Genomic DNA, 23,105 nt, shown 5'->3' with positions numbered 1-23,105 from the left:
CTCAGATGATTTCACGTACCATCAATTTTTCTGTTAATAAATGTGCAAAAACAAATCAGATGGATAGGCCCCTACATATGAACATTAAGTTAAAGGCCTAGAGTGAGTGTTCTTCACTTCCAGTCATGGCGGGCCACAATCCAGCTCTTTGTAACTCATCAACAACCAAAGACCTGGGAAAAGGGTTAAATGGCTTCAGTTAAGCCAATTAGGTAATTAAGAGCTCAACTGGAAAAAAAACAGCAGGCATAGGGGTACTTTAGGACCACAGTCACTGATATAACCTACAATGTTGTTGTAATGAAAATCAGCAGACAGTGGGCCTCCTCCAGGACTAAGGTTGAGAAGCACTGGTCTTGAAGACCACAATAACAATCGACCTCAAGGGCTAGGGATATTCGAGGTGATGCTAAACCAGTCCTGAATGTTTAAATATAATGTTATTTTCTTGTAGTGTGCCGTTGCTGTTAATGCAACCAGTTATATTGAGCCATCAAATACAGAAGCTGACGAAAGACATCAACATGTAAATTTAGTTGTAAATTTAAAGTGTGTGTGAAAAGTATTTTGTATATGGAGATTAACCCATAGTTTCACAGATAAATTGTGGACCAGTGATATTCAGGATCTTCAAAACAAGTCCTGAATGCTCAAACTTAACACTTCTTTTTTTAGAGTGTCGTTGCTGTCAATCCAGCCAGTGATGTGGAGCCATCAGATACAGAAGCTGATGAAAAACAACATGTAAATTTCCTAAATTAATGTGGTGCATCAAAATACTTATTTAGCACTTTCAACTGTTTCTTTGTGATTCCTAAAATTACTTTACAGGCTGGGGCTGGGGGAAGACACTGCGCCCGCCTGGAGAAGCCTGTACAAGCCCCCCTCAATAAGAGAGCTGGCAATCTGCAGTGGAGGGTGTTACACACCATTATTGCTGTCAATTCTTTTATTACTGTTCTTAACCCTGCTGTGTCCGACGCCTGCCCATTCTGTGCTCAGAGAGAGACCGTGTTTCACTGTTTCAGCACTTGCTCTCGGTTGTCACCCATTTTTAGTCTTTTAACTCGTCTTTTTACTGATCTTAACCTGATTTTTAACACAAAGGTTTTTATTTTAGGGGCGCGATACACCAGAAAGACCAAACATGTGGACCAGCTGGTAAACTTCTTGCTGGGCCAGGCTAAAATGGCCGTCTATAAGACTAGGAAGAACAGAGTGTGTGGGGAGGGCAGTGAGGATGCAGTGAGAGTGTTTGCCATGCTGGTCAAGTGCAGAGTCAGACTAGAGTTTAACTATTACAGGCTGATGAATGATTTGGAGAGTTTTGAACAGGTCTGGTGTATTAATGATGCCCTTTGTGAATTGTATGACGGGGAGTTGGTTTTTATTATGTAATTCATTTATAGGGTTTAGTATTTGATGGTTGTTTTGTTGTGTGTATTGGGTTGCTTTCTTTAAAAGTGTACAGATCAGTGGCGGAGTTAATGCTTGTTGGGGGGAGACAAACAAAGGGGAACACTATTTTTTATTTATTTATTTATTTTCTTTTGTATGAATTATTGCGTGTTGCAAACAGGCAATGAAGTCTGATAAAAGTCAAAAAGTCTCTCTCTCTCTCACACACACACACACAGCCAGCAAGACACACAGAGCCAGCCAGCTCAGCGATGACATCACAAACATCTCTCTCAGGTGACTCCTATGACATCACAGAGCACGTACATTCCGTTGCTTGCCGTCTGTCAACCACTCAGTCACTGCCAGCCAGACTGGCTGGCTGACTGGATGGTGGGGCTGCTTGCTGCTGCTGCGTACCTTAGCAAGCTTATTTGCTTGACCGGCCTTCCTCCTCCGCCCACATGCCCACCTATGTCCGATCTGCTGTTCACCTGGATCACAGCTCCGCCCCAACAAGGCAGAGCCTCCCAAGAATGGTACAAACTCACCCACGATCCCCTCCACGGAAAGCTATAGCAAAAGGCAAAAGCATTATACGTAATGAAGAGGAACCCGAGTCCAAGACGCATCCGACCAGCCATACATATTTGTGTGTATTAAAGATCACATTTTATTACATTTAGATTTTCTGTACTTTATTACATCTTTTTGTGATTTTTAAATGTATTGTTTCTTTTCCTTATATATGTATGTATGTATGTATGTATGTGTGTGTGTGTCTGTGTGAAAGTGTATGTGTTTGTGTGTCTCTGTGTGAAAGTGAGTGTGTGTGTGTCTGTCTCTGTGTTTGTGTGTCTGTCTCTGTGTGAAAGTGAGTGTGTGTGCGTGTGTCTGTCTGTGAAAGTGTGTGTGTGTGTGTGGGTGTGACAGTGTGTATGAGTGTCTGTCTGTCATGTAACTCGCACATCTGTGAGGGCACCATTTTTGCAGAAAGAGATGTACACATTTTGGAGCAACATATGCTGCCATCCAGACATCGTCTTTTCCAGGGACGTCCCTGCATTTTTCAGCAGGATAACGCCAAACCACATTCTGCCCAGATTACAAGCGCATGGTTGCGTAGGCAGAGAGTGCGGGTGCTAGCATGGCCTGCCTGCAGTCCTGACCTGTCTCCGAATTGAGAATGTGTGGCGCACTATGAAGTGCAAATTAAGACAACGAAGGCCCTGTGCAGTTGCGCAGCTGAGGAAATGCATAATGGATGAATGGGGGGAAATCCCACTTGCTAAACTTAACCAAGTGGTGTCTTCAGTGCCCAAGTGCTTAATAAGTGTTATTAAAAGAAAAGGTGATGTTACATAGTGGTAAACAGTCGACTGTCCCAACTTTCTTGGTTTCTTTTCACTGCTAATGAGATGCTGTAGAGTGAGTTAGTTATATTGCTTTCAGGAGCTCTAATCGTATTGATGAGTTCATGCAGCATTTGTAATTGAATTTCAAAAAGAAATCCTTGCTGTCTGGCCTGTGTGTATGAGATGTACTCTGTCAATCTTTGGCTAACAACTGAAACATTGGTAGAACAGAAATGGCAACATAAAAAAGAAAAGTACATTTTAAAAGAGCACATTAAATAGGATGAATATACAGTTTTTTACAATCACTTTGTCACTAATTTCAGAACCTTGATGTCATTTTTCAAAACTCTAGACACAAAACTCAAAACGGTCATCACTTGTAACACAGGCTGTCCAATGTTCAAAACATTGCATTGTGCATTCATATCTTTAAAGAAACCTTGCACTTGCAGACTTGTTGGTTCAAATAATTCATTTATCATGAAATACCATAGTAACATTTATTTAGATCACCCACACAGAAGATACCGATAGTTTCACTGTGTAGTTGTTCGTACAATCATTAAATATTGTAGTACAAAATATGTGATACATGTTTCATTATGGTACTACACATAAATACATCACTGTAAAAGGACTAGTAGAGAGAATACTACAGACACAGTGGAATCATTGAACAAAATCTGAAATGTATTGATGCAATACAATCAAATCACACCATAGGTTTCTTTGAATCCATGCAACAATAATTAGCTACAAAAAAGAACAAAACTACAGTAAAATGTCAACTGCAGTGTTCCTCACCTGGCTTAGTGTAAAACAAAGGATTGATTACTGTACTTCTGAATTTCCATCAGCCCTGTGTTCAGGTTCAGGTTCTCACAACCATTTTTCACAAGAGGCATCTTGAAACTGAACATACCTGAACATACTCAGTCATCAGCTGCTTCACTCTGTCTGCATTTCTTTCAAAAGGCACACTATACTCTGTGCTACACATTGGTATGCAGTATACAGTCATTTGACAATTGAGAGTAGCCTAATGTTTAGTGCATGCTGAAGACTTGCCGCTTCTCAGTACGGACATTTCTGATGATTGAGGCCACAGTTGATCCTGAGTTGATTCTGAGGTTTGATTGAATCATTGTAGCTGCCTCAGTCATGGTCATGCCATGATTTACAACATGCTCTACAACTATTTCTCGGATTTCACTGGACACTATTTGCTGTTGCTGCCGCTGTCTGGTCCGTGGCCTTGTCCTCTACCACGTTCCCCCAACACCTCTCAAATGAGGCCCATGGCTGCCTCTCTGGTGAGGCCTAAGCCCTCCTCTATGACGAGGCCCACGACCACCTCTCAGAAGGGGTGCATGTCCCCTTCCATTCCTTTGACCACCACGTCTTCCTCCTCCCACTGCTTGACCTCTATTGTGACCTGGATGACTTGCCGGCTCCATGTTATCACTGTGTTGCTGGGGTGGATAGCACTCAATTCACTCGATACTCGTACCACAATGTGAAATCAATCATCAATAACCAGTTGGCAGTATTGGAAAAGCAATTACAAGGGCCTGCATACATACAGTAATGTCAAATCTGATGTGGAAGAACAATCATCTTCAACCAGGTTGGAGCGTTAGTTGCAATGCCTTTAATACACGCAGCGTGGAGAGGAACAGTGACTCAAGTAGATCCCAAAGTCGCTCTGCCTTCATTTTAACAGTCAGAGCTTTTATACACAAAAATCAAAGAGCTGGTTATAATCAGAAAGTCATTACTATGTTATCTTAAAAGTTAGCTAAGCAGAATTTATATCATTATAGGACAGAGTTCATAGATCAACACATGGATTAGGGAGCAGGCACTTCAATCATACTGTTTGACATTGTCTCCAAGATTCTCATCGTAAATAACAAACAGAAATCAAACTACCTTCTGGCCTGACCTTCTAGCTTGACCTTATCTTTCTTAAGTATACAAGAGAGAAAAACAGGTATTAGAGAAAGAATTTCTAACTTTCCTTCCACACTGCAAACATGGTGTGGAAAAGTGCTACATGATGATGAATGATGATGAAATATTACATCCATAGATAATGTAGTCCAACTGGTTCATGCTCCTCGTTTATTGATGTCAATGGATCTCATTATCCTGAAACTTTCATGATCGAAACATGGAATATTGTTTGTCAGTTTCCATAAAATTATGCATTAAGAGTAATGCAACAGTCACTTATCATTTTGAGCAGCTGTATCAATTGATAGTTAGATCTTTGTAATGAAATGAATAGACAGTGATCTCAGATGTAATGTGTGAATTGCATTTTGAAATGGTAATACTTTGATGTTAAGTTGTGTCATTTTAGTTCAATGAACAAATGATCTGAGGTTGATGTGTATTGTATCCAAGCAATTGTAAAAAAGTGTTAGAGTTTTGAAAAATGTGCATTTTGATCATCGGGTGTGAGTTTAGTGTCTAGAGTTTTGAAAAATGACATCAAGGTTCTGAAATGAGTGCCAAAGTGATTGTAAAAAAGTGTAATATCAGGGGACAGTGGCTATTAGTGATCTGGCCTTCCGTGGCCTCTGTATTAATGTAACAGGTCACATTGTATGTGTACACTGATACTTGATAGTATAATATAGTACAAGTAAAAAACATACATAGGTATCATAGAAGTATTTTGCAGAAATGATTATGGATAGTTATCAAAATGGAGAGGAAATGCTAAATCCAGTCTCCCCAGGCTGAGCTTCTATTGCTGCACCTGCTGGCCCCACTATATGGATAGAGCCACACCAAGTACAAGAGTCTCCCCATTGCTATTTATATCTCCCTATCCAGTCTTCTTTAAGTGACGATATGCAAATAACGGGGACTATGATTGGCTCCCTGACATTACCCACACTGCGACTGATGCTACCCATTTCACTACCCAACAAAGACCCATAATATGCGTGTGTCTGTCTGTCTGTCTGTCAAAGTATGTGTGTGTGTTTCTGTGTGTGTCTGTGTCTGTCTGTCTGTGTGTGAAAGTGTGTGTGTGTCTGTCTGTCTGTCTGTCATGTAACTTGCACATCTGTGAGGGCACCACTAATGCAGAAAGAGATGTACACATATTGTTTATTTTCCATATATATGTATGTATGTATGTATGCATGTCCAATTGCTTTGACAATACAAATGAATTGAATTGAGAGGGAGAGAGAGAGAGTAAGAGAGAGAGAGAGAGACAGACAGACAGACAGACAGAGAGAGACACACACACACACACACACACAGAGAGCCAGCCAGCCAGCTCAGCGATGACATGACGAGCCTCTCTCAGCTTACTGCTATGACATCACAGAGCACGTACATTCCGTTTAACAAATCGTTAAACAAAAAAGGTTATAAACACATTGACTACAATACCGGTTAGTAAGACGAAGGTGAGTCTCTCGTTAGTATTATTAGTCAGACATTAAATAACTACGCAGGTTAGTATTTATGTCAGGTAACTTCTCGTTATATATATATCAGTCTCATTTACGTTTAGGTGCCGAGAAAGATCCTATTTGTTACCACAATTTCCCTTAACTGATTATTATTCAATGATTAAGGATAGGCAGGGCCACCAATAATCTAATGTCTATTAACTTGTGTCAATTTCAGACTAAACAGTTAAACAGGAATGAGAAGATATTTCTCGGCGTTGACAGATTTTATTTCTAAAATTATCAACAAAACAGTTTAATGCAACTCACATTTATATTTAAGAAAACTAAATGATATTACACATTCTAGAGTTATGAATCACAGATTAACATTTCTAATTGATTTCTCAAATGTCATGAATCACAAACTCCAAACTGTTAAACTTATGTGAACTTCGTCGCAGAGAGGCCTCTCTGGCTTCGGGCTCAGATAACAGCACACGGCACGAGGTCCGTGTTATTTGGAACAAAGGCAGTCCGGTTCGGCTTTGTCCAAGAACTTCCACTCAGTCGATGCACCTGGAAGTTGGGGTTTCGGGAATGTAGAGTCGTTTCCAAACAGATTTTCCATTGGTTTGAAGGCTCCAAGGTTGTGCACAAAATCTTCTTTGTAAGCATGGTTCCACCGTAGTTACTTGAAGACGAAGTCTTTGAGGAAAGCAGGGCCCTGTTTGTTCCAAGGGTCAAGTTTCTTAAGACTCAAATAGCTATTTAAGTGACTGACACTTTCGTATTCAGTCGACTTAGTCAATTGTCCAGCTGTAAAACTCCACTGATCAGGTGGGTCTGTGAAGTTATTTATTTAATAAAGTCCTTTAAAATAATTCTTCGCTCAATCTCCTTCTCATAGTTTAACTCTTCTGTTGCCGGCAAAGACTTGGTTGGTTTCTGATTCCGGTTCTGGCAACAGAGCTACAGGTTGAGCTGTGGCAGCGAGTTTCTGGTTCAGGTGAGAGAGAGAGAGAGAGAAAGACTGTCCGCTGTTCCTTATAGTCTGTCAGATCAGTAGGTGATTGGTCCCTGAGTTCTTGAGATTGGATTTCGGTTTCAGCCCCCAGTGTCCTATTGGAGGGAGGCTTTATTTATGACTGATGTCAATCCATGCCATCTTTTGGAAATGCCGGTTGGCCTGGGTTCGTAGCTCTATGTCGGGATTTCGGCTCTCATCCACTTCAAAGAGTTTTTATCACCTACAGGCCCCTTTCTCCAGACATCTCATAGCAGAATTCCAAACTATTTGGCCTCTTCTCGGTGCCATCCTCCCCAAAACTGTCACTTTGATGCAAACCAGTTCTAAGCTGATGAGCTAAGGAAATCTGATAACTTTGGGGGGGGAGAGGTCTTCTTTAGATCAGTGCTTCAGCTCAGAGCCCAAATGCTCTTATCCAAATACACCCAACATAACGCTACATATGTATGTATGTATGTATATATGTGTAGAAGGAAAATTAGATATTATTTTCTTACACCTGTTTTTCTCTCTTGTATACTTAAGAAAGATACGGTCAAGCTAGAAGGTCAGCCCAGAAGATAGTTTGATTTCTGTTTGTTATTTACGATGAGAACCTTGGAGACATTGTCAAACGGTATGACCTACGTGCCTGTTCCCTAAAACCATGTGTTGACCTATGAACTCTGTTCTATAATGATATATGTTCTGCTTAGTTAGCCTTTAAGATAACATAGTAATGACTTTCTAGCATGTATGGATGTATGTATGTATGTATATATATATATATATATATATATGTATGTATGTCCAATTGCTTTGACAATACAAATGAATTGAATTCAGAGGAAGAGAGAGAGAGAGAGAGAGAGACAGACAGACAGACAGACAGCTCAGCGATGACATCACGAGCCTCTCTCAGCTGACTCCTATGACATCACAGAGCACGTACATTCCGTTGCTTGTCGTCTGTCAACCACTCAGTCACTGCTAGCCAGACTGTCCCTAAGACAAAGTGTACAATACTTCAATTATATCTCCTCCAGACAGATAAAGAGTATTAAGAGCTACGATGAAGATACCCAGGAGACGTAAAAAGCTTGCATCACCTGGTATTTCCTGGAGGTCACCCATCCAAGTACTAACCAGGCCCTGGCCCGTTTAGTTTCCAAGGTCTGACGAGACCGGGCACGTTCAGGACGGTGTGGCCGCAAGCCGAGATGCCTGGCTGCATGATGTCTCTTAAAGGCTGGCGGGTATTGACGGAATTTCCAGCAAAAAATAAAAAATAAAAAAATAAAAAAATGGAGGGAAAAATAACAGTGCAGGAAAGGGTGTTGAAAGTAGCCGGGAACGTGTACAATTCTTCAATTATATCTCCTCCAGACAGAAAGAGAGTATTAAGAGCTACGATGAAGTTACCCAGGAGACGTAAAAAGCTTGCAGCACCTGGTATTTCTAGGAGATCTCCCATCCAAGTACTGACCAGGCCATGCCCCGTTTAGCTTCCGAGATCTGACGAGACGGGGTGCGTCCAGGACGGTGTAGCCGCAAGCCGAGAGGCCTGGCTGCATAATGTCTCTTAAAGGCTGACGGGTGTTGACGGAACTTCCAGCAAATAAAAAAAGAAAAATGGAGGGAAAAATATCAGTTCAGCAAAGGGTGTTGAAAGTAGCCGGGTACGTGTACATTTCTTCAATTATATCTCCTCCAGACAGAAAGAGAGTATTAAGATCTACGATGATGTTACCCAGGAGACGTATAAAGCTTGCAGCACCTGGTATTACCAGGAGGTCACCCATCCAAGTACTGACCAGGCCCTGCCCTGTATAGCTTCCGAGATCTGATGAGATCAGTCGCGTTCAGGACGGCGTGGCCGCAAGCCGAGACGCCTGGCAGCATGATGTCTCTTAAAGGCGGGCGGGTTTTGACGGACCTTCCAGCAAAAAAAAAAAGAAAAAAGAAAAATGGAGGGAAAAATATCAGTGCAGCAAAGGGTGTTGAAAGTTGCCGGGTACGTGTACATTTCTTCAATTGTATCTTCTCCTGACAGAAAGAGAGTATTAAGAGCTACGATGAAGTTACCCAGGAGACGTAAAAAGTTTGCAGTACCTAGTTTTTCCAGGAGGTCACCAATCCAAATACTGACCAGGTCCTGCCACGTTTTGCTTCCTAGATCTGACAAGATCGGGCGCGTTCAGGACGGTGTGGCCGCAAGCCAAAAAGCCTGGCTGCATGATGTCTCTTAAAGGCTGGCGGGTATTGACGGAACTTCCAGCAAAAAAAAGAAAAATGGAGGGAAAAATACCAGTGCAGCAAATGGTGTTGAAAGTAGCCGGGTACGTGTACAAATCCTCAATTATAACACCTCCAGACAGAAAGAGAGTATTAAGAGCTACAATGAAGTTACTCAGGAGACTAAAAAGCTTGCAGCACCAGGTATTTCCAGAAGGTCTCCCATCCAAGTACTGACCAGGTCTTGCCCCGTTTAGCTTCCGAGATCTGATGAGATCGGGCGCGTTCAGGACGGTGTGGCCGCAAACCTAGAGGCCTGCCTGCATGATGTCTCTAAAAGGCTGGCGGGTATTGACGGAACATCCAAGAAAAAAAATTAAAAAAAAAATAGAAAAATGGAGGGAAAAATATCAGTGCAGGAAAGGGTGTTGAATGTAGCCGGGTACGTGTACAATACTTCAATTATATCTCCTCCAGACAGAAAGAGAGTATTAAGAGCTACGATGAAGTTACCCAAGTGACGAAAAAAGCTTGCAGCACCTGGTATTTCCAGGAGGTCACCCATCCAAATACTGACCAGGCCCTGCCCCGTTCAGCTTCCGAGATCTGACGAGATCGGAAGCGTTCAGGACGGTGTGGCCGCAAGCCAAGAGGCCTGGATGTATGAAGTCTCTTAAAGGCTGGCGGGTATTGACGGAAGTTCCAGCAAAAAAAAAAGAAATAAGAAAAATGGAGGGAAAAATATCAGTGCAGCAAAGGGTGTTAAATGTAGCTGGGTACGTGTACAATACTTCAATTATATCTCCTCCAGACAGAAAGCGAGTATTAAGAGCTACGATGAAGTTACCCAAGTGATGTAAAAAGCTTGCAGCACCTGGTATCTCCAGGAGGTCTCCCATCTAAGTACTGACCAGGCCCTGCCCCGTTTAGCTTCCGAGATCTGACGAGATCGTGCGCATTCAGGATGGTGTGGCCACAAGCCGAGATGCCTGGCTGCATGATGTCTCTTAAAGGCTGGAGGATATTGACAGAACTTCCAGCAAAATAAAGAAGAAAAAAGAAAAATGGAGGGAAAAATATCAGTGCAGCAAAGGGAGTTGAAAGTAGCCGGGTACGTGTACAATTCTTCAATTATATCTCCTCCAGACAGAAAGAGAGTATTAAGAGCTATGATGAAGTTACCCAGGAGACGTAAGAAGCTTGCAGCACCTGGTATTTCCAGGAGGTCTCCCATCCAAGTACAGAATAGACACTGCCCCGTTTAGCTTCCGAGATCTGATGAGATTGGGCGCGTTCAGGACGGTGTGGCCGCAAACCAAGAGGCCTGGCTGCATGATGTCTCTTAAAGGCTGGCGGGTATTGACGGAACTGCCAGCAAAAAAAAAAGAAATAAGAAAAATGGAGTGAAAAATTTCAGTGCAGCAAAGGGAGTTGAAAGTAGCCGGGTACGTGTACAATTCTTCAATTATATCTCCTCCAGACAGAAAGAGAGTATTAAGAGCTATGATGAAGTTACCCAGGAGACGTAAGAAGCTTGCAGCACCTGGTATTTCCAGGAGGTCTCCCATCCAAGTACTGACCAGGCCCTGCCCCATTTAGCTTCCGAGATCTGACGAGATCGGGCGCGTTCAGGACGGTGTGGCCGCAAACCAAGAGGCCTGGCTGCATGATGTCTCTTAAAGGCTGGCGGGTATTGACGGAACTTCCAGCAAAAAAAAAAAGAAAAAAGAAAAATGGAGTGAAAAATATCAGTGCAGCAAAGGGTGTTGAAAGTAGCCGGGTATGTGAACAATACTTCAATTATATCTCCTCCAGACTGAAAGAGAGTATTAAGAGCTACGATGAAGTTACCCAAGTGACGAAAAAAGCTTGCAGCACCTGGTATTTCCAGGAGGTCACCCATCCAAGTACTGACCAGGCCCTGCCCCGTTCAGCTTCCGAGATCTGACGAGATCGGGCGCGTTCAGGACGGTGTGGCCGCAAGCCAAGAGGCCTGGCTGCATGAAGTCTCTTAAAGGCTGGAGGGTATTGACGGAACTTCCAGCAAAAAATAAAAGAAAAAAGAAAAATGGAGGGAAATATATCAGTGCAGCAAAGGGTGTTGAAAGTAGCCGGGTACGTGTACAATTCTTCAATTATATCTCCTCCAGACTGTAAGAGAGTATTAAGAGCTACGATGAAGTTACCCAAGTGATGTAAAAAGCTTGCAGCACCTGGTATTTCCAGGAGGTCTCCCATCTAAGTACTGACCAGGCCCTGCCCCGTTTAGCTTCCGAGATCTGACGAGATCGGGTGCATTCAGGACGGTGTGGCCACAAGCCAAGACGCCTGGCTGCATGATGTCTCTTAAAGGTTGGCGGGTATTGACGGAACTTCCAGCAGAAAAATAAAATAAAAATAAAAATAAAAAGATGGATGGAAAAATATCAGTGCAGCAAAGGGTGTTGACAGTAGCTGGGTACGTGTACAATACTTCAATTATATCTCCTCCAGACAGAAAGAGAGTATTAAGAGCTACGATAAAGTTACCCAGGAGACGTAAAAGCTTGCAGCACCAGGTATTTCCAGGAGGTCTCACATTCAAGTACTGACCAGGTCCTGCCCCGTTTAGCTTCCGAGATCTGACGAGATCGAGCGCGTTCAGGACGGTGTGGCCGCAAGCCGAGATTCCTGGCTGCCTGATGTCTCTTAACGGCTGGCGGGTATTGACGGAATTTCCAGCAAAAAAAAAAAAAAAAAAAATAGAAAAATGGAGGGAAAAATATCAGTGCAGGAGAGGTTGTTGAAAGTAGCCGGGTACGTGTACAATTCTTCAATTATATCTCCTCCAGACAGAAAGAGAGTATTAAGAGCTACGATGAAGTTACCCAAGTGATGTAAAAAGCTTGCAGCACCAGGTATTTCCAGGAGGTCTCCCATCTAAGTACTGACCAGGCCCTGCCCCGTTTAGCTTCCGAGATCTGACGAGATCGGGCGCGTTCAGGACGGTGTGGCCGCAAACCAAGAGGCCTGGCTGCATGATGTCTCTTAAAGGCTGGCGGGTATTGACGGAACTTCCAGCAAAAAAAAAAAGAAAAAAGAAAAATGGAGTGAAAAATATCAGTGCAGCAAAGGGTGTTGAAAGTAGCCGGGTATGTGAACAATACTTCAATTATATCTCCACCAGACTGAAAGAGAGTATTAAGAGCTACGATGAAGTTACCCAAGTGACGAAAAAAGCTTGCAGCACCTGGTATTTCCAGGAGGTCACCCATCCAAGTACTGACCAGGCCCTGCCCCGTTCAGCTTCCGAGATATGACGAGATCGGGCGCGTTCAGGACGGTGTGGCCGCAAGCCAAGAGGCCTGGCTGCATGAAGTCTCTTAAAGGCTGGAGGGTATTGACGGAACTTCCAGCAAAAAAGAAAAGAATAAAGAAAAATGGAGGGAAATATATCTGTGCAGCAAAGGGTGTTGAAAGTAGCCGGGTACGTGTACAATTCTTCAATTATATCTCCTCCAGACTGTAAGAGAGCATTAAGAGCTACGATGAAGTTACCCAGGAGACGTAAAAAGCTTTCAGTACCTGGTTTTTCCAGGAGGTCTCCCATCCAAGTACTGACCAGGCCCTGCCCCGTTTTGCTTCCAAGATCTGACAAGATCGGGCGCGTTCAGGACGGTGTGGCCGCAAGCCAAGCGGCCTGGCTGCATGATGTCTCTTAAAGGCTGGAGGGTATTGACAGAACTTCCAGCAAAAAAAAAAAAAAATAAGAAAAATGGAGGGAAAAATATCAGTGCAGCAAAGGCTGTTGAAAGTAGCAGGGTACGTGTACAATTCCTCAATTATAACACCTCCAGACAGATAGAGAGTATTAAGAGCTACGATGAAGTTACCCAGGAGACGTAAAAGGCTTGCAGCACCTGGTATTTCCAGGAGGTCTCCCATCCAAGTACTGACCAGGCCCTGCCCCGTTTAGTTTCCGAGATCTGACGAGATCGGGCGCATTCAGTACGGTGTGGCCACAAGCCGAGAGTCCTGGCTGCATGATGTCTCTTAAAGACTGGCGGGTATTGACGGAACTTCCAGCAAAAAAAAAAGAAAAAAATAAATAGAAAAATGGAGGGAAAAATATCAGTGCAGCAAAGGGTGTTGAATGTAGCCGGTTACGTGAACAATTCTTCAATTATATCTCCTCCAGACAGAAAGAGAGTGTTAAGAGCTACGATAAAGTTACCCAGGAGACGTAAAAAGCTTGCAGCACCAGGTATTTCCAGGAGGTCCCACATTCAAGTAATGACCAGGCCCTGCCCTGTTTAGCTTCCGAGATCTGACGAGATGGGGCGCGTTCAGGACGGTGTGGTTGCAAGCCAAGAGGCCTGGCTGCATGATGTCTCTTAAACGCTGGAGGGAATTGATGGAACTTCCAGCAAGAAAAAAAAAAAAAAAAAATAGAAAAATGGAGGGAAAAATATCAGTGCAGCAAAGCGTGTTGAAAGTAGCAGGGTACGTGTACAATTCTTCAATTATATCTCCTGCAGACAGAAAGAGAGTATTAAGAGCTACGATGAAGTTACCCAGGAGACGTAAAAACCTTGCAGCACCTGGTATTTCTAGGAGGTCTCCCATTCAAGTACTGACCAGGCCCTGCCCCGTTTAGCTTCCGTGATCTGACGAGATCGGGACTGTGTGGCCACAAGCCAAGAGGCCTGGCTGCATGATGTCTCTTAAAGGCTGGCGGGTATTGATGGAACATCCAAAAAAAAAAAAAAAAAAAAAAGAAAAATGGAGGGAAAAATATCAGTGCAGGAAAGGGTGTTGAAAGTAACTGGGTACGTGTACAATACTTCAATTATATCTCCTCCAGACAGAAAGAGAGTATTAAGAGCTACGATGAAGTTACCCAGGAGACGTAAAAAGCTTGCAGCACCAGGTATTTCCAGGAGGTCTCACATTCAAGTACTGACCAGGTCCTGCCCCGTTTAAATTCCGAGATCTGACGAGATCGGGCGCGTTCAGGATGGTGTGGCCGCAAGCCAAGAGGCCGGGCTGCATGATGTCTCTTAATGGTTGGCGGGTTTTGACGGAACATCCAGCAAAAAAAAAAAAGAGAAATGGAGGGAGAAATACCAGTGCAGCAAAGGGTGTTGAAAGTAGCCGGGTACGTGTACAATTCTTCAATTATATCTCCTGCAGACAGAAAGAGAGTATTAAGAGCTACGATGAAGTTACCCAGGAGACGTAAAAAGCTTGCAGCACCTGGTATTTCTAGGAGGTCAGCCATCCAAGTACTGACCAGGCCCTGCCCCGTTTAGCTTCCGAGATCTTACGAGATCGGGCGCATTCAGGACGGTGTGGCCACAAGCCGAGATCCTGGCTGCATGATGTCTCTTAAAGGCTGGCGGGTATTGACGGAACTGCCAGCAAATAAAAAAAAAGAGAAATGGTGGTAAAAATATCAGTGCAGCAAAGGGTGTTGAAAGTAGCCAGGTACGTGTACAATTCTTCAATTATATCTCCTCCAGATTGAAAGAGAGTATTAAGAGCTACGATGAAGTTACACAGGAGACGTAAAAAGCTTGCAGCATCTGGTATTTCCAGGAGGAAACCCATCCAAGTACTGACCAGGCCCTGCCCCGTTTGGCTTCCGAGATCTGACGAGATCGGGCGCGTTCAGGACGGTGTGGCCGCAAGCCAAATATGCCTGGCGGCATGATGTCTCTTAAAGGCTGGCGGGTATTGATGGAACAGCCAGCAAAAAAAAAAAGAGAAATGGAGGGAAAAATATCAGTGCAGCTAAGGCTGTTGAAAGTAGCCGGGTACGTGTACAACTCTTCAATTATATCTCCTCCAGACAGAAAGAGAGAATTAAGAGCTACGATGAAGTTACCCAGGAGACGTAAAAAGTTTGCAGCACCTCGTATTTCCAGAAGGTCACCCATAAAAGTACTGACCAGGCCCTGCCCCGTTTAAATTCTGAGATCTGACGAGATCGGGCGCGTTCAGGACGGTGTGGCCGCAAGCCGAGAGGCCTGGCTGCATGATGTCTCTTAATGGCTGGCGGGTATTGACAGAACTTCCAGCAAAAAAAAAAAAAAAAAAAAAAAGAAAAAGAAAAATGGAGGGAAAAATATCAGTGCAGTAATGGGTTTTGAAAGTAGCCGGGTACGTGTACAATTCTTCAATTATATCTCCTCCGGACAGAAAGAGAGTATTAAGAGCTACGATGAAGTTACCCAGGAGACGTAAAAAGCTTGCAGAACCTGGCATTCCTAGGAGGTCACCCATCCAAGTACTGACCAGGCCCTGCCCCGTTTAAATTCCAAGATCTGATGAGATCGGGGGCGTTCAGGACGGTGTGGCTGCAAGCCAAGAGGCCTGGCTGCATGATGTCTCTTAATGGTTGGCGGGTTTTGACGGAACGTCCAGCAAATAAAAAAAAAGAGAAATGGTGGTAAAAATATCAGTGCAGCAAAGGGTGTTGAAAGTAGCCAGGTACGTGTACAATTCTTCAATTATATCTCCTCCAGACTGAAAGAGAGTATTAAGAGCTACGATGAAGTTACCCAGGAGACGTAAAAAGCTTGCAGCACCTGGTATTTCCAGGAGGACACCCATCCAAGTACTGACCAGGCCCTGCCCCACTCAGTTTCCGAGATCTTACGAGATCGGACGCGTTCAGGACGGTGTGGCCGCAAGCCGAGATGCCTGGCTGCATGATGTCTCTTAAAGGCTGGCGGGTATTGACGGAACTGCCAGCAATAAAAAAAAGAGAAATGGAGGGAGAAATACCAGTGCAGCAAAGGGTGTTGAAAGTAGCCGGGTACGTGTACAATACTTGAATTATATCTCCTCCAGACAGATAGAGAGTATTAAGAGCTACGATTAAGTTTCCCAGGAGACGTAAAAAGCTTGCAGCACCAGGTATTTCCTGGAGGTCTCCCATCCAAGTACTGACCAGGTCCTGCCCCGTTTAGCTTCTGAGATCTAACGAGATCAGGCGCGTTCAGGACAATGTGGCCGCAAGCCAAGAGGCCTGGCTGCATGATGTCTCTTAAAGGCTGGTGGGTATTGACGGAACTGCCAGCAAAAAAAAAAAAAAAAAAAAAGAAAAATAGAGGGAAAAATACCAGTGCAGCAAAGGGTGTTGAAAGTAGCCGGGTACGTGTACAATTCTTCAATTATATATTCTCCAGACAGAAAGAGAGTATTAAGAGCTACGATGAAGTTCCCCAGGAGATGTAAAAAGCTGGCAGCACCTGGTATTTCCAGAAGGTCACCCATAAAAGTACTGACCAGGCCCTGCCCCGTTTAAATTCTGAGATCTGACGAGATCGGGCGCGTTCAGGACGGTGTGGCCGCAAGCCGAGAGGCCTGGCTGCATGATATCTCTTAATGGCTGGCGGGTATTGACAGAACTTCCAGCAAAAAAAAAAAAAAAAAAAAAAAAGAAAAAGAAGAATGGAGGGAAAAATATCAGTGCAGTAATGGGTTTTGAAAGTAGCCGGGTATGTGTACAATTCTTCAATTATATCTCCTCCGGACAGAAAGAGAGTATTAAGAGCTACGATGAAGTTACCCAGGAGACGTAAAAAGCTTGCAGCACCTGGCATTTCTAGGAGGTCACCCATCCAAGTACTGACCAGGCCCTGCCCCGTTTAAATTCCAAGATCTGATGAGATCGGGGGCGTTCAGGACGGTGTGGCTGCAAGCCAAGAGGCCTGGCGGCATGATGTGTCTTAAAGGCTGGCGGGTATTGATGGAACTTCCAGCAAAAAACAAAAGAAAAAAGAAAAATGGAGGGAAAAATATCAGTGCAGCAAATGGTGTTGACAGTAGCTGGGTACGTGTACAATTCTTCAATTATATCTCCTCCAGACAGATAGAGAGTATTAAGAGCTACGATAAAGTTACCCAAGAGACGTAAAAGCTTGCAGCACCAGGTATTTCCAGGAGGTCTCACATTCATGTACTGACCAGGTCCTGCCCCGTTTAGCTTCCGAGATCTGACGAGATCGGGCGCGTTCAGGATGGTGTGGCCGCAAGCCGAGATGCCTGGCTGCATGATGTCTCTTAAAGGCTGGCGGGTATTGACGGAACTGCCAGCAAAAAAAAAAAAAAAAAATAGAGGGAAATATACCAGTGCAGCACAGGGTGTTGAAAGTAGCCGGGTACGTGTACAATTCTTCAATTATATCTCCTGGAGAAAGAAAGAGAGTATTAAGAGCTACGATGAAGTTACCCAGGAGACGTAAAAAGCTTGCAGCACCTGGTATTTCCAGGAGGTCACACATCCAAGTACTGACCAGGCACTGCCCCGTTTAGCTTCCGAAATCTGATATGATCGGGCGCGTTCAGGACGGTGTGACTACAAGCCAAGAGGCCTGGCTGCATGATGTCTCTTAAAGGCTGGCGGATATTGACGGAACTTCCAGCAAAAAAATAAAATAAAAAGAAAAATGGAGGGAAAAATATCAGTGCAGCAAAGGGTGTTGAAAGTAGCCTAGTACGTGTACAATTCTTCAATTATATCTCCTGGAGACAGAAAGAGAGTATTAAGAGCTACGATGAAGTTACCCAGGAGACGTAAAAGGCTTGCAGCACCTGGTATTTCTAGGAGGTCTCCCATCCAAGTACTGACCAGGCCCTGCCCCGTTTAGCTTGCGAGATCTGACGAGATCGGGCGCATTCAGGACGGTGTGGCCGCAAGCCGAGAGGCCTGGCTGCATGATGTCTCTTAAAGGTTGGCGGGTATTGACGGAACTTCCAGCAAAAAAAAAAAAAAAAAAGAAAAATGGATGGAAAAATATCAGTGCAGCAAAGGGTGTTGACAGTAGCTGGGTACGTGTACAATACTTCATATATATCTCCTCCAGACAGATAGAGAGTATTAAGAGCTACGATAAAGTTACCCAGGAGACGTAAAAGCTTGCAGCACCAGGTATTTCCAGGAGGTCTCACATTCATGTACCGACCAGGTCCTGCCCCGTTTAGCTTCCAAGATCTGACGAGATCGGGCGAGTTCAGGATGGTGTGGCCGCAAGCCGAGATGCCTGGCTGCATGATGTCTCTTAAAGGCTGGCGGGTATTGACGGAATTTCCAGCAAAAAAAAAAAAAAAAATGGATGGAAAAATATCAGTGCAGCAAAGGGTGTTGACAGTAGCTGGGTACGTGTACAATACTTCAATTATAACTCCTCCAGACAGATAGAGAGTATTAAGAGCTACGATAAAGTTACCCAGGAGACGTAAAAGCTTGCAGCACGAGGTATTTCCAGGAGGTCTCACATTCATGTACTGACCAGGTCCTGCCCCGTTTAGCTTCCGAGATCTGACGAGATCGGGCGCGTTCAGGATGGTGTGGCCGCAAGCCGAGATGCCTGGCTGCATGATGTCTCTTAAAGGCTGGCGGGTATTGACGGAACTGCCAGCAAAAAAAAAAAAGAAAAATAGAGGGAAATATACCAGTGCAGCAAAGGGTGTTGAAAGTAGCCGGGTACGTGTACAATTCTTCAATTATATCTCCTGGAGACAGAAAGAGAGAATTAAGAGCTACGATGAAGTTACCCAGGAGACGTAAAAAGCTTGCAGCACCTGGTATTTCCAGGAGGTCTCCCATCCAAGTACTGAGCAGGCCCTGCCCCGTTTAGCTTCCGAAATCTGATATGATCGGGCGCGTTCTGGACGGTGTGACTACAAGCCAAGAGGCCTGGCTGCATGATGTCTCTTAAAGGCTGGCGGATATTGACGGAACTTCCAGCAAAAAAATAAAATAAAAAGAAAAATGGAGGGAAAAATATCAGTGCAGCAAAGGGTGTTGAAAGTAGCCTAGTACGTGTACAATTCTTCAATTATATCTCCTCCAGACAGAAAGAGAGTATTAAGAGCTACGATGAAGTTACCCAGGAGACGTAAAAAGCTTGCAGCACCTGGTATTTCTAGGAGGTCTCCCATCCAAGTACTGACCAGGCCCTGCCCCGTTTAGCTTCCGAGATCTGACGAGATCGGGCGCATTCAGGACGGTGTGGCCGCAAGCCGACAGGCCTGGCTACATGATGTCTCTTAATGGCTGGCGGGTATTGACGGAACTTCCAGCAAAAAAAAAAAAAAAAAAAAAAAGAAAAAGAAAAATGGAGGGAAAAATATCAGTGCAGTAATGGGTTTTGAAAGTAGCCGGGTACGTGTACAATACTTCAATTATATCTCCTCCAGACAGATAGAGAGTATTAAGAGCTACGATAAAGTTACCCAGGAGACGTAAAAGCTTGCAGCACCAGGTATTTCCAGGAGGTCTCACATTCATGTACTGACCAGGTCCTGCCCCGTTTAGCTTCCGAGATCTGACGAGATCGGGCGCGTTCAGGATGGTGTGGCCGCAAGCCGAGATGCCTGGCTGCATGATGTCTCTTAAAGGCTGGCGGGTATTGACGGAACTGCCAGCAAAAAAAAAAAAGAAAAATAGAGGGAAATATACCAGTGCAGCACAGGGTGTTGAAAGTAGCCGGGTACGTGTACAATTCTTCAATTATATCTCCTGGAGAAAGAAAGAGAGTATTAAGAGCTTCGATGAAGTTACCCAGGAGACGTAAAAAGCTTGCAGCACCTGGTATTTCCAGGAGGTCACACATCCAAGTACTGACCAGGCCCTGCCCCGTTTAGCTTCGGAATCTGATATGATCGGGCGCGTTCAGGACGGTGTGACTACAAGCCAAGAGGCCTGGCTGCATGATGTCTCTTAAAGGCTGGCGGATATTGACGGAACTTCCAGCAAAAAAATAAAATAAAAAGAAAAATGGAGGGAAAAATATCAGTGCAGCAAAGGCTGTTGAAAGTAGCCTAGTACGTGTACAATTCTTCAATTATATCTCCTCCAGACAGAAAGAGAGTATTAAGAGCTACGATGAAGTTACCCAGGAGACGTAAAAGGCTTGCAGCACCTGGTATTTCTCGGAGGTCTCCCATCCAAGTACTGACCAGGCCCTGCCCCGTTTAGCTTCCGAGATCTGACGAGATCGGGCGCGTTCAGGATGGTGTGGCCGCAAGCCAAGATGCCTGGCTGCATGATGTCTCTTAAAGGCTGGCGGGTATTGACGGAACTGCCAGCAAAAAAAAAAAGAAAAATAGAGGGAAAAATACCAGTGCAGCAATGGGTGTTGAAAGTAGCCGGGTACGTGTACAATTCTTCAATTATATCTTCTCCAGACAGAAAGAGAGTATTAAGAGCTACGATGAAGTTCCCCAGGAGACGTAAAAAGCTGGCAGCACCTGGTATTTCCAGGAGGTCTCACATTTAAGTACTGACCAGGTCCTGCCCCGTTTAGCTTCCGAGATCTGACAAGATCGGGCGCGTTCAGGACGGTGTGGCCGCAAGCCGAGATGTCTGGCTGCATGATGTCTCTTAAAGGCTGGCGGGTATTGACGGAACTGCCAGCAAAAAAAAAAAAGAAAAATAGAGGGAAATATACCAGTGCAGCAAAGGGTGTTGAAAGTAGCCGGGTAAGTGTACAATTCTTCAATTATATCTCCTGGAGACAGAAAGAGAGTATTAAGAGCTACGATGAAGTTACCCAGGAGACGTAAAAAGCTTGCAGCACCTGGTATTTCTAGGAGGTCTCCCATCCAAGTACTGACCAGGCCCTGCACCGTTTAGCTTCCGAGATCTGACGAGATCGGGCGCATTCAGGACGGTGTGTCCACAAGCCGAAAGCCCTGGCTGCATGATGTCTCTTAAAGGTTGGCGGGTATTGACGGAACTTCCAGCAAAAAAATAAAAGAAAAAAAGAAAAAAGAAAAATGGATGGAAAAATATCAGTGCAGCAAAGGGTGTTGACAGTAGCCGGGTACGTGTACAATACTTCAATTATATCTCCTCCAGACAGAGAGAGAGTATTAAGAGCTACGATAAAGTTACCCAGGAGACGTAAAAGCTTGCAGCACTAGGTATTTCCAGGAGGTCTCACATTCATGTACTGACCAGGTCCTGCCCCGTTTAGCTTCCGAGATCTGACGAGATCGGGCGCGTTCAGGATGGTGTGGCCGCAAGCCGAGATGCCTGGCTGCATGATGTCTCTTAAAGGCTGGCGGGTATTGACAGAACTGCCAGCAAAAAAAAAAAAGAAAAATAGAGGGAAATATACCAGTGCAGCAAAGGGTGTTGAAAGTAGCCGGGTACGTGTACAATTCTTCAATTATATCTCCTGGAGACAGAAAGAGAGTATTAAGAGCTACGATGAAGTTACCCAGGAGACATAAAAAGCTTGCAGCACCTGGTATTTCTAGGAGGTCTCCCATCCAAGTACTGACCAGGCCCTGCCCCGTTTAGCTTCCGAGATCTGACGAGATCGGGCGCATTCAGGACGGTTTGGCCGCAAGCCAAGAGGCCTGGCTACATGATGTCTCTTAAAGGTTGGCGGGTATTGACGGAACTTCCAGCAAAAAAAAAAAAAAAAAGGAAAAATGGATGGAAAAATATCAGTGCAGCAAATGGTGTTGACAGTAGCTGGGTACGTGTACAATACTTCAATTATATCTCCTCCAGACAGATAGAGAGTATTAAGAGCTACGATGAAGTTACCCAGGAGACGTAAAGAGCTTGAAGCACCTGGTATTTCTAGGAGGTCTCCCATCCAAGTACTGACCAGGCCCTGCCCCGTTTAGCTTCCGAGATCTGACGAGATCGGGCGCATTCAGGACGGTGTGGCCACAAGCCGAAAGGCCTGGCTGCATGATGTCTCTTAAAGGTTGGCGGGTATTGACGGAACTTCCAGCAAAAAAAAAAAAAAAAAAAAATAGAAAAATGGAGGGAAAAATATCAGTGCAGGAAAGGGTGTTGAAAGTAGCCGGGTACGTGTACAATTCTTCAATTATATCTCCTGCAGACTGAAAGAGAGTATTAAGAGCTACGATAAAGTTACCCAGGAGACGTAAAAGTTTGCAGCACCTGGTATTTCCAGGAGGTCTCACATTCAAGTACTGACCAGGTCCTGCCCCGTTTAGCTTCCGAGATCTGACGAGATCGGGCGCGTTCAGGATGGTGTGGCCGAAAGCCGAGATGCCTGGCTGCATGATGTCTCTTAAAGGCTGGCGGGTATTGACGGAATTTCCAGCAAAAAAAAAAAAAAAAAATAGAAAAATGGAGGTAAAAATATCAGTGCAGGAAAGGGTGTTGAAAGTAGCCGGGTACGTGTACAATTCTTCAATTATATCTCCTGGAGACAGAAAGAGAGTATTAAGAGCTACGATGAAGTTACCCAGGAGACGTAAAAAGCTTGCAGCACCTGGTATTTCTAGGAGGTCTCCCATCCAAGTACTGACCAGGCCCTGCCCCGTTTGGCTTCCGAGATCTGACGAGATCGGGCGCGTTCAGGACGGTGTGGCCGCAAGCCAAGATGCCTGGCGGCATGATGTCTCTTAAAGGTTGGCGGGTATTGACGGAACTTCCAGCAAAAAAAAAAAAAAAAAAGAAAAATGGATGGAAAAATATCAGTGCAGCAAATGGTGTTGACAGTAGCTGGGTACGTGTACAATACTTCAATTATATCTCCTCCAGACAGAAAGAGAGTATTAAGAGCTACGATGAACTCACCTAAAGGATTATTAGGAACACCATACTAATACTGTGTTTGACCCCCTTTCGCCTTCAGAACTGCTTTAATTCTACGTGGCATTGCTTCAACAAGGTGCTGAAAGCATTCTTTAGAAATGTTGGCCCAT

General features: G+C 44.4%; 13 non-coding genes and 31 pseudogenes across 13 annotated transcripts; all 44 read right to left on the bottom strand.

The window, feature by feature from the left end:
• Positions 1-1,906: 1,906 nt before the first annotated feature.
• Positions 1,907-2,021, bottom strand: LOC136738575 (U5 spliceosomal RNA). The gene has a single exon (XR_010812655.1). It is a non-coding gene; the product is annotated as a U5 spliceosomal RNA (small nuclear RNA).
• A 6,257-nt stretch (positions 2,022-8,278) lies between these two features.
• Positions 8,279-8,397, bottom strand: LOC136738422 (uncharacterized; annotated as a pseudogene).
• Positions 8,398-8,618: 221 nt separating this feature from the next.
• LOC136738495 (uncharacterized) lies at positions 8,619-8,737 on the bottom strand (annotated as a pseudogene).
• Positions 8,738-8,946: 209 nt separating this feature from the next.
• On the bottom strand, positions 8,947-9,065 carry LOC136738379 (uncharacterized; annotated as a pseudogene).
• A 216-nt stretch (positions 9,066-9,281) lies between these two features.
• On the bottom strand, positions 9,282-9,400 carry LOC136738564 (uncharacterized; annotated as a pseudogene).
• Positions 9,401-9,605: 205 nt separating this feature from the next.
• Positions 9,606-9,724, bottom strand: LOC136738318 (5S ribosomal RNA). Its single transcript, XR_010812619.1, has one exon. It is a non-coding gene; the product is annotated as a 5S ribosomal RNA (ribosomal RNA).
• A 220-nt stretch (positions 9,725-9,944) lies between these two features.
• LOC136738591 (5S ribosomal RNA) lies at positions 9,945-10,063 on the bottom strand. Its single transcript, XR_010812670.1, has one exon. It is a non-coding gene; the product is annotated as a 5S ribosomal RNA (ribosomal RNA).
• Positions 10,064-10,278: 215 nt separating this feature from the next.
• Positions 10,279-10,397, bottom strand: LOC136738345 (uncharacterized; annotated as a pseudogene).
• A 216-nt stretch (positions 10,398-10,613) lies between these two features.
• On the bottom strand, positions 10,614-10,732 carry LOC136738517 (uncharacterized; annotated as a pseudogene).
• A 215-nt stretch (positions 10,733-10,947) lies between these two features.
• LOC136738579 (5S ribosomal RNA) lies at positions 10,948-11,066 on the bottom strand. The gene has a single exon (XR_010812659.1). It is a non-coding gene; the product is annotated as a 5S ribosomal RNA (ribosomal RNA).
• Positions 11,067-11,282: 216 nt separating this feature from the next.
• On the bottom strand, positions 11,283-11,401 carry LOC136738568 (5S ribosomal RNA). The gene has a single exon (XR_010812648.1). It is a non-coding gene; the product is annotated as a 5S ribosomal RNA (ribosomal RNA).
• Positions 11,402-11,617: 216 nt separating this feature from the next.
• Positions 11,618-11,736, bottom strand: LOC136738584 (5S ribosomal RNA). The gene has a single exon (XR_010812663.1). It is a non-coding gene; the product is annotated as a 5S ribosomal RNA (ribosomal RNA).
• Positions 11,737-11,959: 223 nt separating this feature from the next.
• On the bottom strand, positions 11,960-12,078 carry LOC136738367 (uncharacterized; annotated as a pseudogene).
• A 220-nt stretch (positions 12,079-12,298) lies between these two features.
• Positions 12,299-12,417, bottom strand: LOC136738437 (5S ribosomal RNA). The gene has a single exon (XR_010812633.1). It is a non-coding gene; the product is annotated as a 5S ribosomal RNA (ribosomal RNA).
• A 216-nt stretch (positions 12,418-12,633) lies between these two features.
• LOC136738356 (uncharacterized) lies at positions 12,634-12,752 on the bottom strand (annotated as a pseudogene).
• Positions 12,753-12,968: 216 nt separating this feature from the next.
• On the bottom strand, positions 12,969-13,087 carry LOC136738489 (uncharacterized; annotated as a pseudogene).
• Positions 13,088-13,303: 216 nt separating this feature from the next.
• LOC136738327 (uncharacterized) lies at positions 13,304-13,422 on the bottom strand (annotated as a pseudogene).
• Positions 13,423-13,644: 222 nt separating this feature from the next.
• On the bottom strand, positions 13,645-13,763 carry LOC136738511 (uncharacterized; annotated as a pseudogene).
• Positions 13,764-14,310: 547 nt separating this feature from the next.
• On the bottom strand, positions 14,311-14,429 carry LOC136738406 (uncharacterized; annotated as a pseudogene).
• A 210-nt stretch (positions 14,430-14,639) lies between these two features.
• On the bottom strand, positions 14,640-14,758 carry LOC136738324 (uncharacterized; annotated as a pseudogene).
• Positions 14,759-14,968: 210 nt separating this feature from the next.
• On the bottom strand, positions 14,969-15,087 carry LOC136738349 (uncharacterized; annotated as a pseudogene).
• A 210-nt stretch (positions 15,088-15,297) lies between these two features.
• Positions 15,298-15,416, bottom strand: LOC136738493 (uncharacterized; annotated as a pseudogene).
• A 227-nt stretch (positions 15,417-15,643) lies between these two features.
• On the bottom strand, positions 15,644-15,762 carry LOC136738366 (uncharacterized; annotated as a pseudogene).
• Positions 15,763-15,973: 211 nt separating this feature from the next.
• Positions 15,974-16,092, bottom strand: LOC136738459 (uncharacterized; annotated as a pseudogene).
• Positions 16,093-16,301: 209 nt separating this feature from the next.
• Positions 16,302-16,420, bottom strand: LOC136738360 (uncharacterized; annotated as a pseudogene).
• Positions 16,421-16,639: 219 nt separating this feature from the next.
• Positions 16,640-16,758, bottom strand: LOC136738438 (uncharacterized; annotated as a pseudogene).
• A 228-nt stretch (positions 16,759-16,986) lies between these two features.
• Positions 16,987-17,105, bottom strand: LOC136738354 (uncharacterized; annotated as a pseudogene).
• A 215-nt stretch (positions 17,106-17,320) lies between these two features.
• On the bottom strand, positions 17,321-17,439 carry LOC136738395 (uncharacterized; annotated as a pseudogene).
• A 210-nt stretch (positions 17,440-17,649) lies between these two features.
• Positions 17,650-17,768, bottom strand: LOC136738499 (uncharacterized; annotated as a pseudogene).
• A 216-nt stretch (positions 17,769-17,984) lies between these two features.
• On the bottom strand, positions 17,985-18,103 carry LOC136738304 (5S ribosomal RNA). Its single transcript, XR_010812606.1, has one exon. It is a non-coding gene; the product is annotated as a 5S ribosomal RNA (ribosomal RNA).
• A 215-nt stretch (positions 18,104-18,318) lies between these two features.
• LOC136738503 (uncharacterized) lies at positions 18,319-18,437 on the bottom strand (annotated as a pseudogene).
• A 208-nt stretch (positions 18,438-18,645) lies between these two features.
• Positions 18,646-18,764, bottom strand: LOC136738484 (uncharacterized; annotated as a pseudogene).
• A 210-nt stretch (positions 18,765-18,974) lies between these two features.
• Positions 18,975-19,093, bottom strand: LOC136738453 (uncharacterized; annotated as a pseudogene).
• A 216-nt stretch (positions 19,094-19,309) lies between these two features.
• Positions 19,310-19,428, bottom strand: LOC136738335 (5S ribosomal RNA). Its single transcript, XR_010812623.1, has one exon. It is a non-coding gene; the product is annotated as a 5S ribosomal RNA (ribosomal RNA).
• A 226-nt stretch (positions 19,429-19,654) lies between these two features.
• LOC136738394 (uncharacterized) lies at positions 19,655-19,773 on the bottom strand (annotated as a pseudogene).
• A 210-nt stretch (positions 19,774-19,983) lies between these two features.
• LOC136738534 (uncharacterized) lies at positions 19,984-20,101 on the bottom strand (annotated as a pseudogene).
• Positions 20,102-20,317: 216 nt separating this feature from the next.
• LOC136738586 (5S ribosomal RNA) lies at positions 20,318-20,436 on the bottom strand. Its single transcript, XR_010812665.1, has one exon. It is a non-coding gene; the product is annotated as a 5S ribosomal RNA (ribosomal RNA).
• A 209-nt stretch (positions 20,437-20,645) lies between these two features.
• On the bottom strand, positions 20,646-20,764 carry LOC136738470 (uncharacterized; annotated as a pseudogene).
• A 210-nt stretch (positions 20,765-20,974) lies between these two features.
• LOC136738377 (uncharacterized) lies at positions 20,975-21,093 on the bottom strand (annotated as a pseudogene).
• A 224-nt stretch (positions 21,094-21,317) lies between these two features.
• Positions 21,318-21,436, bottom strand: LOC136738464 (uncharacterized; annotated as a pseudogene).
• A 210-nt stretch (positions 21,437-21,646) lies between these two features.
• LOC136738403 (5S ribosomal RNA) lies at positions 21,647-21,765 on the bottom strand. Its single transcript, XR_010812629.1, has one exon. It is a non-coding gene; the product is annotated as a 5S ribosomal RNA (ribosomal RNA).
• A 216-nt stretch (positions 21,766-21,981) lies between these two features.
• On the bottom strand, positions 21,982-22,100 carry LOC136738299 (5S ribosomal RNA). The gene has a single exon (XR_010812601.1). It is a non-coding gene; the product is annotated as a 5S ribosomal RNA (ribosomal RNA).
• A 220-nt stretch (positions 22,101-22,320) lies between these two features.
• Positions 22,321-22,439, bottom strand: LOC136738477 (uncharacterized; annotated as a pseudogene).
• A 218-nt stretch (positions 22,440-22,657) lies between these two features.
• Positions 22,658-22,776, bottom strand: LOC136738590 (5S ribosomal RNA). The gene has a single exon (XR_010812669.1). It is a non-coding gene; the product is annotated as a 5S ribosomal RNA (ribosomal RNA).
• Between the last annotated feature and the right edge of the window lie 329 nt (positions 22,777-23,105).

Source organism: Amia ocellicauda, unplaced genomic scaffold (assembly GCF_036373705.1).
Source record: "Amia ocellicauda isolate fAmiCal2 unplaced genomic scaffold, fAmiCal2.hap1 HAP1_SCAFFOLD_56, whole genome shotgun sequence".
Taxonomy (NCBI): Eukaryota; Metazoa; Chordata; class Actinopteri; order Amiiformes; family Amiidae; genus Amia; species Amia ocellicauda.
This window is presented reverse-complemented; position numbering and strand designations above follow the sequence as displayed.